The sequence below is a fragment of the Microcebus murinus genome, chromosome 3 (assembly GCF_040939455.1).
Source record: "Microcebus murinus isolate Inina chromosome 3, M.murinus_Inina_mat1.0, whole genome shotgun sequence".
Classification (NCBI taxonomy): domain Eukaryota; kingdom Metazoa; phylum Chordata; class Mammalia; order Primates; family Cheirogaleidae; genus Microcebus; species Microcebus murinus.
The window spans coordinates 81799518-81813815 of NC_134106.1; positions in this window are offsets into that span (position 1 = coordinate 81799518).

Consider the following 14298-nt stretch of genomic DNA (forward strand, 5'->3'; position numbering starts at 1 on the left):
GGGCCTTAGCTGAGTAGCCTATTAGTTGATATTCTTCTCAAATCTCATCCATTTTCATTAAAGTCACCTCAGGTTACTATTAAATAAACTTTATGAGACTATGACAAAATTGTGGCATTCTTAACATGAGGTACTTACTTGGCTTTATGTGTGCTCATTCCTTATGAAGGCCACGGGGCTTCCAAATGTTCCACAGTGAATCCTCTAGACTCACTGTCTTAAGACTTAGAGACTCACTCTTAACTACAGAGTGAAGCAAAGTAACCCTTTCACAGATAATCTACTTTCTCAAAAACTGGCTAGTACACTTTGGCTAGTACACCTTTCTAGTGAATGTTCCGGAAGTGTAGTAGTTTTTGTTGCCATCCTGAAAGAGATTTCTAGGATTCAGGGTCTATGTGGATAACTGTGGAGTTGACCAAAACCAGTGGGCACCTGGTCATCAACCCAGCCTGTCTCATCACTCCCCCTTGAAGAGCTCTAGGCTTATTCAATGCTTCCTCAGCTGCTACCTAAAGGCATCAAAGTGCTGCACATTGAGGTCTGGATTTTCTGGAATGAACAGCCACTCGCAGGAGGCCATTTGAGTTAATATAGACTATAGTCAATCTGGTTATTCACAGAGGAGCCATGAAAGAAATTTTGTGGGAGATTTAGGCTCTACTTCTTTTCATTCTAGAAAGAGTTTGTTTGAGCAGGAGATGAAAGTTTGAGACAGTTCCCACCTCAGTGAATATTCTTACCTGCATTTCTAGGGAGAGAATATGAAAACAAATCCAAAAAACACTCCTTACATTATTGTGAGCATGTTTAAATGCGGTTTCATTGGGAATTAATATTTTCAGAAATCTGGCTTTGTGTATTGTCATCAAACTTTAACCCAAAGGATTTCAAAGAGCTGTTGGCTAGAATAATCCATTCATAACCATGAGAATAAATCTCTAAAAGTGATTTAGCTCCTGATGGAATATTTCTACTGTGAATTTATCTCAGGATGCATTTGGGTTTTATTCTGGAAAACAATCTTTAAATAAATCTGAGCAGGTAATACAAAATGATGGAAAGTACATTTCTGATGGCAATAGGGAACTTAGAGTTTCTCATCCTCAAGGAATAGAGACCTGAGATTTGCACTGGAGGAATGATCTAGTTTCAGAGGTAAGGTGTTTATGAAAATTGATATGTGAATATTTACAAATTTGAAGCTTTGCAGAATAAGGTCACTTTATTTGTATACTCTGATATAAATCCCTATTTCCTTTCATGCTTTTGTTAGCTTTCAGGAGATTGCCAACTTCAAATAAAAGACTAGCTACAGTATTAGATTGTCTGATCTAACCTGAACATACGAAAAACTGACAACCATGGTTTCAGAAAGTTCATTTCCTGCCTTTAGCCATAAAGAACAATGCACTTCCCTGTAATCAAATATACACAAACATTTAGCATCAGGTCTTCATGCTATTTTCAGAATTAACGCTACTGCATATGTTAAGGTGAAGTTCATTTTGCATGTGAGATGAAGGCATTTTGTAAATACGAACTTGCCTGTTGATAGGATTTATGAAATTGTTTTAGTATGCATCCCTCCCTGCTCTGTTTTAACATAATATTTTGCAAAAATTTGACTACGAATACAGTAAAATCACGAAAAAAAAAAAAAAAAAGAGGGGTTAGGTTGTCTGTTGACTGGCATACTTGTAGACCTCTTTAGTGACCTAAATTTGAACAAGGCTGGATTCTAATGGCTTAGAATGTTTTCCATTAAATATAAGAAAATCCAGTTAATTAATTAGCCCTTGGTGTTAAATGAGTTTTTAAGCCTGAGAGACGAGGGGACTGTGGGATTTGTGGTGACTTGAGAGTGAACATTAATGATGTTGAACCCAGAGTGGCTGTTAATATGGGATACCTTGCAGTTGGGAGCCCAGTGACAGAGGGTGGGCAGGTGTGACAGCAAGACCCCGTGAGTGTCCCCTTTTCATAGATGCCTGTATAAATCTTGCTTTCTCTCATCTTCAACAGTATTATGCTATGTTCCATTGTTTTCCCAAGATATACTTTTAAAGTAGCAGAACAATAATTTAATGTTGTCATAAACATATAGCATGCTCATATCAGGTTTCTTTTAGTCAAAACCTACACCAATCACGGATCGTCACAGAAAGGGGAAAGCTGTGCCTTTTCAATGTGGTCCTTGGTCATAGCAAGCACCAATGTTTTAGTAAATTTACTAAGGTGGTGAGTTTAGGAAAACTATAGGAAGCAAAAGGAGATAGATTTAGAACATAATTATTTAAATTTATTTTCCAGTTATCACAGAGGAAACAAAATTTCACTATTGGGGAAATACTTGCGTTTGCATTATAAGAGCTAATTTGCTGGGATGGGATAATGTATTTTAGCTCCAATTACCATTCTAACCCTTTACATATAGAGATATTATGACTGTTATGCTATTCCTTTGTGGTGACATAGGTGAAAATTCATAATGCATTCATTTAGCAAGCAAATTAGATGCCTATTCACATTTTCATGTTAATCTTTGTTGTGCAATTTTTTCCCTTAATTCATTTTTTTAAAATGTGGAGTATTGAACACGATATTTCCAATCTGTCTGAATCAGGTTAAACTGTTCTTCTTTCCAGAGCACCCTGGAGGTAAGTCAGCCTCAGCTTCCTCACAGAATGTCAGCTTCATAGAGGCAGTGATATTACATTTACCTGCTTTTCTCCCTGCTGTTTCGTGCATAGGAGACCATCAGTATTTTTTTTTTCATGTGGAATCAACTCAGACTCTTAAGTTTGACTCAACTTCAAACCCTAAAAGCATCCTATTTTTCTGAGAATAATTAGCAGAGCAGCCCCAGTCAATGATAGCACTTGAAAGGTGTTGGAAAAGGCATTTCTTCCTATGCACCCCTTTTAAAAAACACTAAACCCTCCTATTCTTATAAGGGTCAATTAAAGATATTTAATATATTCTGATCTAGAAATGAATTGTCTGGAATTCAAGAGCCTATTAGTGACAATTGAACAAAGTCAACCTTTAGTGTCTTTTTCAAGTAGGTACAAATAATGTGTATCATAAAAACGGTGAATTGTTAAGTCATGAGAAACGGAGTTAAGATATTTAAAGAAGCTAATTTATTGCAAAGAGCTCTTTAGCTAATTATGCTCAGAAAAGTAGCTGCTTCTTGGCTGATAAAGATAGCACCTCCTTCAAACAGATATACCTAGGGTAGGATATTCTACTTAGCAAAAACCCTCTCAGTTCTCAGTGTGGCCACTTAGGAGAGATTTTAGAGATTGTCTAGATGTCTCCAAAATGTTACCTCATTTTTGAGAGATTTTCTGAAATATCATTGAAGACACTTAAGCTTAGAGTCTAATCCCTTGTTAAAATATAGATATCCATGGGAAGGATGACATTTTAAGCTGTTACCTGTCATTTGTACTTCATTGAAGGAAATGTCTAAAATCAGGTTCTATGAGAGGGGATGAAAGCAGATACAACAAAGCCTTCAGACATTCAAGGGAGAAAAGCATCACACTTTTAAGGATCCAGTTCTTCTATGTCAGGCCCATGGTCTTGTTACCATAAGCTCTATCCGAGGGCCGAGTCCTGGACCATAAAATCTAAAAAATTAAAATAAAATCCAAAAAATTCTTTTTTCTCATTTCTTGGCTTGATGACCTGATTAGGTTGGGTTGAAAGTTCTTGCGGAACTGAATCAGTTCTCATTACCTCCATTTTAAAATGGTGTTGGGAGATCCTGCCATTGTGACAACAGGAATGAACCCAGAGGACATTATGCTAAGTTAAATGATACAGATACAGAAAGAAATATACTGTTTGATTTCACTTATACATGGAATCCAAAAAGAAAATAAAGTTGAATATACAGAAACAAAGATCAGAATTGTAGTTACCAGGGGTGAGGAAGGTGAGGAAACAGGGAGATGTAGTCAAAGGATATAAACTTGCAGTTACATAGGGATCTAATGGACAGTAGGAGGACTGGAGTTAATATCATATTGCATATTGAAAATTTGCTAAGAGAGTAGATTTTAGCTGTTCTTACCACACACATACACGGAAGTAACTGGAATGTGATGGATATGTTAAATTGTAGTAATCATTTCACTGTGCATCTGTATATATGTCAAAACACCATGTTGTATACCTTAAATTTATATAATTTTAAAAAATGATATTCCTAGAAATGAAAATGTTAGGGGAAATGTGACAGCCCTTGTAAACTGCATTTGGCCACAGTAGGTGACCTTTGAAAGCTCCTCACCTTCTTCCTCTCTCTCCCTTTCTTCTTTTCCCTGTCCATGGGTCGCCTCACTTATTCCACCACTTTCTAGACAGTCCAGTACTGAAGAATCTCATTCCAGAATTTACCTCACCTGCTCAAGTGTTTGGCTTTGCCTTAATTACTTTAATTAATCTTTGAATTCAACAAGGATGAGGGGCAGTCTTATAGGATATGCATCACCTCAGCTTTCTTCATCTTGCCCAGAGACAACCTTCAGGCCATACCATCTATTCCTTTTATAAATTCACAAACCCAGGGATTTGATTTTCAATTACTCGATTTTAGGGCAAGGTCATGTTCCTGGGTCTAATACTAGAGTCTATAATATTGTCATTTCTACTTGATTGAAAGAAATGTCTAAAATCAGATTGTACCCAAGAGTTAACATTTTCAATAAAACCCCAACATAATAATGTGTTATATTATAAAATGATTGGGCAGGGAGTGATCATATTTTCGATCTAAGAATATTCTTCAGCATGATGATTTTTATTTTGGTAAAAGTTTATTCTTTCCTTTAAGCCACATGTTTTTCTTACAAAAATGTATACCCAGCCCCCTCCCAAAAGAAACTCATTTTCCTTGTACTTATCAACATTTAATAAAAACATGTTTACAGTTTTATTTTAAAGGCAATACTCCTCTATTTCTCCAAAGTTTTGTCAAAGGTCATAAATCAATATGTAATGGCTGAAAACTATTGGTTTGGGTAAATTTAGTTTAGTGTGAGAATAATGACAATGAATAACCTGGAAAATATTTGTAATTAACCATGTGTTACAAGATGGTGTACATCTTAACAAAACATACTGATTGGACTTTTTGAATGTTAGACAAGCTAAAAGATGTGGACTTCACTTGCAAAAAATTTACAGTTAATGTGTAAATAACTTAAGTAGTTGGTAGAAGAATATTTCATAAATGAGGCTTTAATAAATAGTGACCTGGGATTTTAGAAATGAAAGCAATTTGTTTTCTGGCTAAGAGATTTATAGAAGCAGTAGGCAGAAGGCTGTTTGTTGGGCTTTGAATTACACATATTTAAGACATGCAGATATGGAGGAGGAGCACTTCAGGTGGAGAGAAAGCATGAGCAAGGGCAAAGGTGGGAGAAGATAGCTATGGTACATTGTCCACTTTGACATGAGTAGGAAAGGAGATCTGGTTGTAAAGGCATATTGGTCCAAGATGTAGGAGAACAGTGATAATCACCTAGCCCATGAGCATACACTTGACAGTACAGGCAATGGAGCAGACCCTCCCTGCGTACATTAAGCAGAGAGATTCGTGATAAGAATTGTGCATTAGGAAATTTAATCTGGCAAAGATTTGTGGTGGAGAGCAAGAGTTGAAAGTGGGTAGTCAACTTAGGAGGCTGTTTCAATAGCCCAGATGAGAGCACTGAATATCTGGAATGTTAAATACTAGGAGTATTTCCAAGATAGAATGGACAGTAAGCAGAAAATGATTTTATATGTACGTGAAAGGTGGAGTTATAAATAAATCTGAGGCTAATTAATACAAGAGAGAATGGAGTGTGTGTAACTGAAGATAGAACTTTGATTTATTTTGTATCAAGAAGCAAGTGAAGAGAAATGAATCAAGAAATGTTCCCTTTCCAGGTAATATACGCACCAGCCACAATAGTGTATGAACTCCTAGTACTTAATGCCCTTTCCAATTATAGCTGAAAATACATCATACTCTGTCTTAGTTTCCCTAGTCAATATTATGTCAATAATCAGAGTGGTAATCACATCAGAAAATTCATTCTATTGGGACCTGGAAACTGAGAAACAGAACCAATCTTAACCAAAATTAATCAATACAATCTGGGGTAAACTAAAAATAATCATGGAAGAATAAATATGGTTGTCTGTAAATGTGAGTATCTGCCACTTACAATGCCAGGTAAGCATTGTCGACTGATATTAAAAATGTTAAATATTTCTGTAACATTAATTCAGCTTTTAGACATTTAGATTTTACCATGGACTCAACAAATTATATGGTAAGAGCTGGTAAAAGATATCTGGGAACTTTAAAGCAGAACTCAAAGCAATGTGAAGATACACCCGACCCAACACTGTATATTTCAAATGTGTGCATTTAGGGGACTCAAATGGTTATTCTTACTGGATTTTCCCTGTTTTCTGTTCTTTCCACCAATGCAATCTATATTTATCCAATTTCCTTGCAATATATCTGGGGTTGCCGTATCAAACTCTTAACTCTAAATGATAACATCATGATCACAAAACCTAGGATTGTCTTGAAGCTGTAATTGTAAACTCAACGGTAACCATGTCATGTATTTTTTAGCAGAGATTTTTTTTTAAAATGTTATCATTATATTGAGGATAGAAAATATCTATCTCAGTGACTGAAAATCACAGAGGGAGTAAAAGTAGGTAGAGATAGACATGCAAATGTCCCTAGCTAAAAATTTCAGGTTTTATTTCTAGATTGCTTTTGTCTTTATGGTAATTCTTTTTAACAGGGCCAGGAGTCATTTTCTTTGATTGTGGATGGAGAGAATGACAAGGGATGGACCTCTTGAGATGGCAGCCTGACAGCCTTTAAATCAAGGAGGATCTCTTTCTTAGCAAGAATCAAGATTAAACAGACTAATGAATCAATGCTTTAGACCATCCACTCCTGGGAGATCACATCAGAGTCCCATCAACCACGGTCAGGTCAGGGAACATTCTTTCCTGTCAACTGGCAAGTCTCCTATTGTTGTGTTGAAACTCTTGCTCCTCTCTGGGAAATTACTCTACTTAATGGAGACAGATGTCACCCCATATAATCTTATAGTTCTTCACCAGGATCCAAAGGGTAAGATCTTTTTAACCAATGTAGTGTTGAAAAAAAGTGCAGTTGTGTGTATTTTACTTTCTGGAATCAATTTCTTTCCACCATCGGTCAATTTTATTTTTAATAGGGAAATTTTTATTCTACTCCTCTAAATGTTCTCATAAAAAGGCAGTATCCAAAGTGCCAGTTGCCATCAGAGTTTCCTAGAAATTCCTTGATCTGTCACCATTCAGCGGATATGAATGTAAATTTAAGAGACTTAAATCTTAAAGCTTTCAAGAGGGCTCTGAGTCATGCTCCTTCTCACCTCCTAGATCTAGCTCTGGATTAATCAAAATTTCTGATACAGTTCTTTTAAAGTTGTTAATTTTATTTGAGGCATTGGTCTATGCTCAGTACATAGGGAAGCATAAATGCAGATCATTTTTCCTCCTCCTACCCCAGCCAGCATTATTCTGGAAAACAAAATTAGGTGAAAATAGCACTGAAGTTACAAAGAAGATATTAGATTTTTGTTCTAAAATGAATCTTGATGATGCATATCTTAATGAATAGGAGATAGGAATTTCTTTTAATTAAACAATTCATTGTTTCAATTAGCAAACTTCATTTTGTTTCATTGCCATCCTTTAAGTATGGGAAACTTTTGTCTTCCACATTTTGCTATTTCCTGTTGCTTCTCTACTGACATTTTGCCAGCAAACAGAATAGCGGACTATGAGTGCACATCACTTAGTTTTAATAAAATATTAGTATCTGATCTTTGACTCATTAAATGACAAGACTTGTCATCTTTGACTTGCTACTGTTTAACATTGCAGACCTGTCCCTAATAGCTTTAATACATATTATTCCCTGAAACATTTTGAGCAGTAAGCATGACAGAAAAAGAATTAGTTTAGCAGGAAAAAGCAAAATGATTTCATTTCTAGTGCAGAGATATATTTCTGCAGTAGCTGTGATCATATTTCTGTATCACAACTATTGATTCAGGGATCACTTGAAACTAATCTATGACAATTCTATTAGTTATCGATCTATATTAATATTTAGATATATGTGTTAATTTTAAAATATAGATATGTAATCTGAAATTTTTAAAAAATCAAATATTTTTAAAATTTGCTTTTTATTTTGAAACTATAACTGCTTTTTATGAATTAGTGCTTAGGTACTGAACCAGTTTTAACTCACCGAAGACCCATGTCATTCATTTTCTTTTTTAACCATGACAAGAACATTGAAAGAGTGACTCAAAATAAGCAGACAAACAAATTCACTCTTTTTCACGTCTCCATAGAGATTTACATCAACTCAATGCAGCTTATTAAGTGGTAAGTGCTATTAGAAATTCCAAAGAAGCAGAAGTCATGGCCTATTCCCTCAAGAACTTGTAGTGGTTGCAAGGTGATATGAAACATATACATGTAATAACTAGAGAACATATGCAAGGCAACATATTAATAATACATGATAGTACAGAGCAAGGATGATATAAATACATATTGAAGAAATGTAAAGTAAGGGAAACTGCTGTATCCTGTGGTTGGACAAAGAAGGAAGCTTAGGTGAGCATTAAAGTAGTCTTTGAAGGAAATATACATTTAGGGTTAGTTAAGTGAAGTGAGGACAGTGATTGAAATTTGGTGTCTGGGGCATGTTCTTGAGGAAAGACCCAGTAGAAGGAGAAAGCTGGACCCAGGAGTCAACTCTCTTCATATCAGCCAGGAAGCTCTTTGACAATGGACAAGCTGAAGGTACTTATACACCTCTTTGCTCTCACTTAGGTTTTTGCCTGTTTTTCTGGAAATCATGTGTCCATGAGGGTTCTTACTGCAGCTCTCACTTTCTTGATAGGGTGTCAAAAGAAGATGGCTGATGGAAAACAATAGAGCATGGGTATCACCCAGCAGATCTGCCCTGCTTGTGCTTTCTGTTTCTTTGGACACCCACAGGGTGCTAGATGGAGACCACATGTCCTGCCATTGCAATGAGTCACCATTGCTTTGAATAACTCCTTATTTAAACGAAATGGCATCATGCTGAGTGGCATAAGAGGCTGTGACTGTGCAATGAAGGTCATATATGACCTGTGGTCATGGCAAGCAGTGGTAAGAGCACTGGTAAGGAGGCATAGAATTCAAGCTCCTCCTGGGATCAGCAAATCCTCACCCTTCATGGGCCTCATTTTCCTTAGAAAATGTAAGGAGACTGGGCTGGAGTATCACTAAGGTAGCTTTCAGAAATTATCTTCTATTATTTTATATTTGCTCTAAAGCTAGTAACATTGATAGAGCAAAAGGTATTTTCCCAACACTATACTTAATTCATTAAAAAATGAAAGAAAGTCAAAATCTTTAGCGAATCAACTTAATATAGTCTCTTCCTTAGGTCTACCACCATTTGAGCAGGGAAAACTATGAAGTCCAGGCCAGCATCAGTACCCAGCACGCGCAGCCAGCATTTTGCGATAGTAACTCAAGAATATCCAGCCCTTCGTGGCAGACTTTTCAGAATGACCGTGTGAGGGATCACACTCCCCGGCAAGAGGAGGCAGTTGGGAATTTGGATTTGTCTAGAGAGAGAACACGGTGCTGGAGATAGGAATTTGGGATTCTTAGAGAAATTGGGGGCCTTGTAGAACCTGACCATAAGTACTTCCCCTTCTACTACCTTCATAAGAAAATGAGAAGTTAAATAACCTGCTGTAGTCACCAAGTGAATTAGTGGGAATACTCAGAAACCCAGATTTCTAGTCTCCTGATCTAGCCCACAGACAATACTTCCATTTAATTAGTCAAATTGATTGAAAACTTAATTACACATAATCCCACACAAAAGGGAGTTATGGTAATCACACATGCAAAGCTTCAGGGATGTGAAGGAGAGGAGGGCCAAATTTATGATAGCCAGGTGACTAGGAGAACAGAATTCTTGTTGTAGTCATATTTTTTCATGGGGGAAGCAGTTCATGAAGGAATTGGGGGTTTCTGGTTGTAACATTTTATAAGGTAGATTTAAAAACTTAAAACAGGATTTCAGGTAGAGTGGAGAGTGTCATAAAAAAATCCAGAGGAATGTTTTTCCCTTAACTTAGACCGAATCTGCTAGAGAACTGGATACAGTAATCTTGCTTGGACATCCTCAGACAAGATACAAAGCTCCCTCAGACGCCATTAGGAAATATTCAGGTATTCTTAAGGCTCCCAAGGTTCTTATGATGCATTCACACTTCCACTGTAGTGTTTATTGGAATGATTTGGGAGACAGTTTGAAGTATCTTGTAACTCAGAAAAATAATTCCCTTAGGAAAGCAAGTGAGGTCACAAATGTGAGGACTGGCATTTCCAACACCAAATATTACATGAAATGGAAGAGGATAATAGACATTGCCTTGTCTCTCTGTTTCTTTCAAGCAAGTCCAAACAAGCAAGCGGAACCCCACAGTCTGAAGGAGGAAGTAAGAGGGGTCCTTGTCTTCATCATGCTTTTATCCTCTATAAAGGTTTCAGATAGGTTTTACTCTAGAACAATCATTTTTTTCTTGCAGTGTTTCTGTGAGAATAAAATTTACGTGGTAGCTCTGTGTAGAGAATACCAAAATAACTAATTGGAAAATTGGGTTAATATAATGAGTTCATGATTTATTGTAAGGCATATCATTAATCAAACCACACACACACACACACACACACACACACACACACACACACACTAGAACAGAACACTTGTTTGACCCTACTCATGTGTTTCTTTTTTCTTTCTACCCACTGCATTTAGTAAAATAAGTTTGTTTAAGCTTAACGTGCTAACCAAGGAAAAACAAATCTAAAAAAAAATTGGAGGTAGGATTATTCTTTTATTATTAGTTTGTTTCATTGTAAAGATAAGGAAAAATAATTAGAAGTTATAATTTCCCCAAAGTTAAATAGAAAAAAAATGATTAATAAAGATTTAAGTGAAAAGTAAATATAACTTTCAGTTCTCCACAATCTACATCTCATCAAATTCACAGCAGAGATAATTGAATATATCAAAGATTTTTAATTGGATTAGCCATTGATATAATCTCTTGAGTACATTCATTTGTCAGAAGAAGGCTTTGTCTGTCAACTCAAAAGAAAATATTACCCTGGAAAATGTTAAGTTGAGAAGCATTTCGAAACCTTCCTTTATTCAAATTGTAGCAGACTGTTTTGACAAGGAAGTGCAGAGAACACGTGCAGACAGTAACAGGCCATGCCTTTCTCCCTTGGAGGATGAGAAGGAAAGGAAAGGGAGAAAGATTGTAGTTTGTCCCCACAGATATTTGTCTTGCCAAGAAGATATTAATTCTCTTTGGTATATATTTTGTAAGTGTATAATGGGTTTGATGATTGCGGTTCTCTAGCAGCTTTGTTAAATTTTCCTCTATGGCTAAAGATACCAAAATATATCTACAGGTCTCATCCAGGACTGATGTCTAATCTGGAAAGCTCAGATGACTTTCAAGATAAGTATATGTATTTTTGCTTTCCTTTGAGAGAAACAGTGATATGGCTTTCAGGACTATTGAGTAAGACACAGGATCCCAAGCTAAAGTCTCCAAATTAAAAAAATATGTATACAGGGTACATACTGCTATTGATATGTACCATGCCCTGAGTATCAGGACTATACACATGTAGACTGTCTCTACAGAGGGAGTATTTTCAATGTAATGCCACTGTTGTGGACAAGAAAACCTTCCTACCTTTCAGGCTATTGTATACATTTTTCTATTGCTGTGTCATAAATTATCACAAACTTAGTGGCTTAAAACAGTGCCCATTTATTATCATTTATTGTCAGCTTCTGTGGGTCAGAAGTGGACACAGTACAACTGCGTGCTCTGCTTGGCGTTACACAAGTCTGAAATCAAGAGTTGGCATAACTGCATTCTCTTCTAGAACTGGATGCCCTTTGCTAAGCTCTGCTAGATTACTGGCAGAATTCAGTTCCTTGTGGTTGGAGAATCAAGGTCCCTGTTTTCCTTGCGGCTGCCAGCCGGTGACCTCTCAGCTAATTACATCATAGCCCTTGGGCCTCTTACAGCGTAGCATCTTACTTCAGCAGGAGAATCTTTCTTCAGGCTGCTAAGATGGAGTCACATACTGTAACTCAGTCACAGAAGGGACTATTCCATTTTATCCACAGGTGCCCACACTGAGGTAGAGGGAGTGACATAGGACACACACACCAGGTCGCAGAGATCTCAGCATTCTGCCTACCACAGCCACCGTGTCCTATCTCAGGCCTGCTCCTGGCCTGCCCTTTCTCACCAACCTGCCAAAGTCAATGCTGGCCAGCTTTCCAGGCAGAGGTGGTGGGGCTGTGCCCCGGCCTGTCTCCAACTCTCTTGCTGCTGTTGTCCCTAGATGATCTCATCCTTATGGAGTTGTAAACTAGCGCCTGTCTGTTGACGATTTGCACATCTGTGCTTCCAGCCTCGTCCTCTCTTATTAGTGACAAATCTTTTACACCCCCATCCTGATGGTTTTGTCCACCTGGGATCCCACCAGCACCCCAACATTCACATATGTCATAGGACACTCTTTACCTAACTTCTTCAACCTGCTTCTCATCTCATGTACTGTCTTTTAGTTGGTGATGCCATTTGCCCAGCAACTTGAGTACTATCAAATTTTATATTTAACAAATTACCAGGTTCGGCTAATTTTAGATTGCAAATATTCCTAAAAACTCTTCTCTTCTCTTCAGTCTTTCTGCTAGTGTCCTAAGTCAAGCCCTCATGACTTGTCTACATTTTTGCTGTAACTCAGTCATTCAGCCTCCATTCTCAGCAATGAAAATATGCCTCTAGGTTGCAAATAAGACCATGGAATACTCTTACTTGAAACTTTCAATGGCTCCACCATCCTAAATTAAGAAGTGCAATTTTCTTTCCTACATAGGCCAGGAAGCTGCCTGTAAAGCTAGCCTCACATTTCCATTTCTGTGCCTCTCACATTGTGCTTCATATGTGGCATTTGAGCAGAACTATCTTTCTTGTTTCTATCTTGTACAAATCATGGTATAATTATCATCTTCCTATGTATTTGCAATAAGTTTTTTCAAATATATATTGGCCCTGAATGTAGATTTTTGATGTTTTTATCATTATTTTTTAAAAATAAAGCAGCTTATTGAGATGATGTAACAGGAATTGAGTGCTATTCTGGAAAAATGTATCCCCAAACCAATACGAATAAGCCTCTGACACAATGCTGGTGGGAAGGAAGATCCTTACACTCCCAACCTTGCATCTCAGCCCTCAACCCCACCCTGGACGTTCACAGTCCTTCCTGGTACACAATCTGCTACCCACCTCTAGGTAGTGCTCCAGTCTCCTGTCCCAGCCCATAAGGGAACAGAGTCCCCCACCCCCATGCACACTTCAGGGGAGAGGATCAGACAAGACTAAAAGAATACAGAATTTATGATGACATCTTATAAGAATGCAGAATAAGGAAAAGTTACTTCTAGTCTTTGGAGTTTCTTGCATGACTTCATATTCATTTCACTTATTAGCACTCACTCAAATCTTATTTGGAATCTACTAGTGGAAAGTTTTCTATGTGCTTTTTCCATTTTCAAGTAGCAACACACACACACACACACACACACACACACACACACACACACACACACACACACACATACCCCAAACATACTTTTTGCCTCTTGAATGAAAAAGGTGACCACAGGATCAAAGACACTGGGATAAAATATAAATTCCATCATGAGGGGAGGAAGTTTTCTTTGCTTTATTTGTTTTTTGGCTGCATCCCAAGACCCAAAAACATTGTCTAGCATATAGTAAGTGTTCAACATGTATTTGTTGAAAATAGCAATTAAAACTGGCAAAGTTAACTTAACAACAGTGCTTTACAAAAATTCTCCCAGACACTGATGTTGTTGTTGTTACAACCCTCTTAAGAAGTTTTGATGTGAGGAGGAGGAGGGTGAGTATTATCTAAATTTTATAGATGATGTAACTGAGATGCAGATTTCACATGTCCAGGGAGTGAAAGGAAACACCAAAATACTAATAGATATTGGAAGAAGATACATAACAAAGACCATAGTGTAGACAATACATGTAGGTATACTTGCATGAATACAATGTGATTCACCTT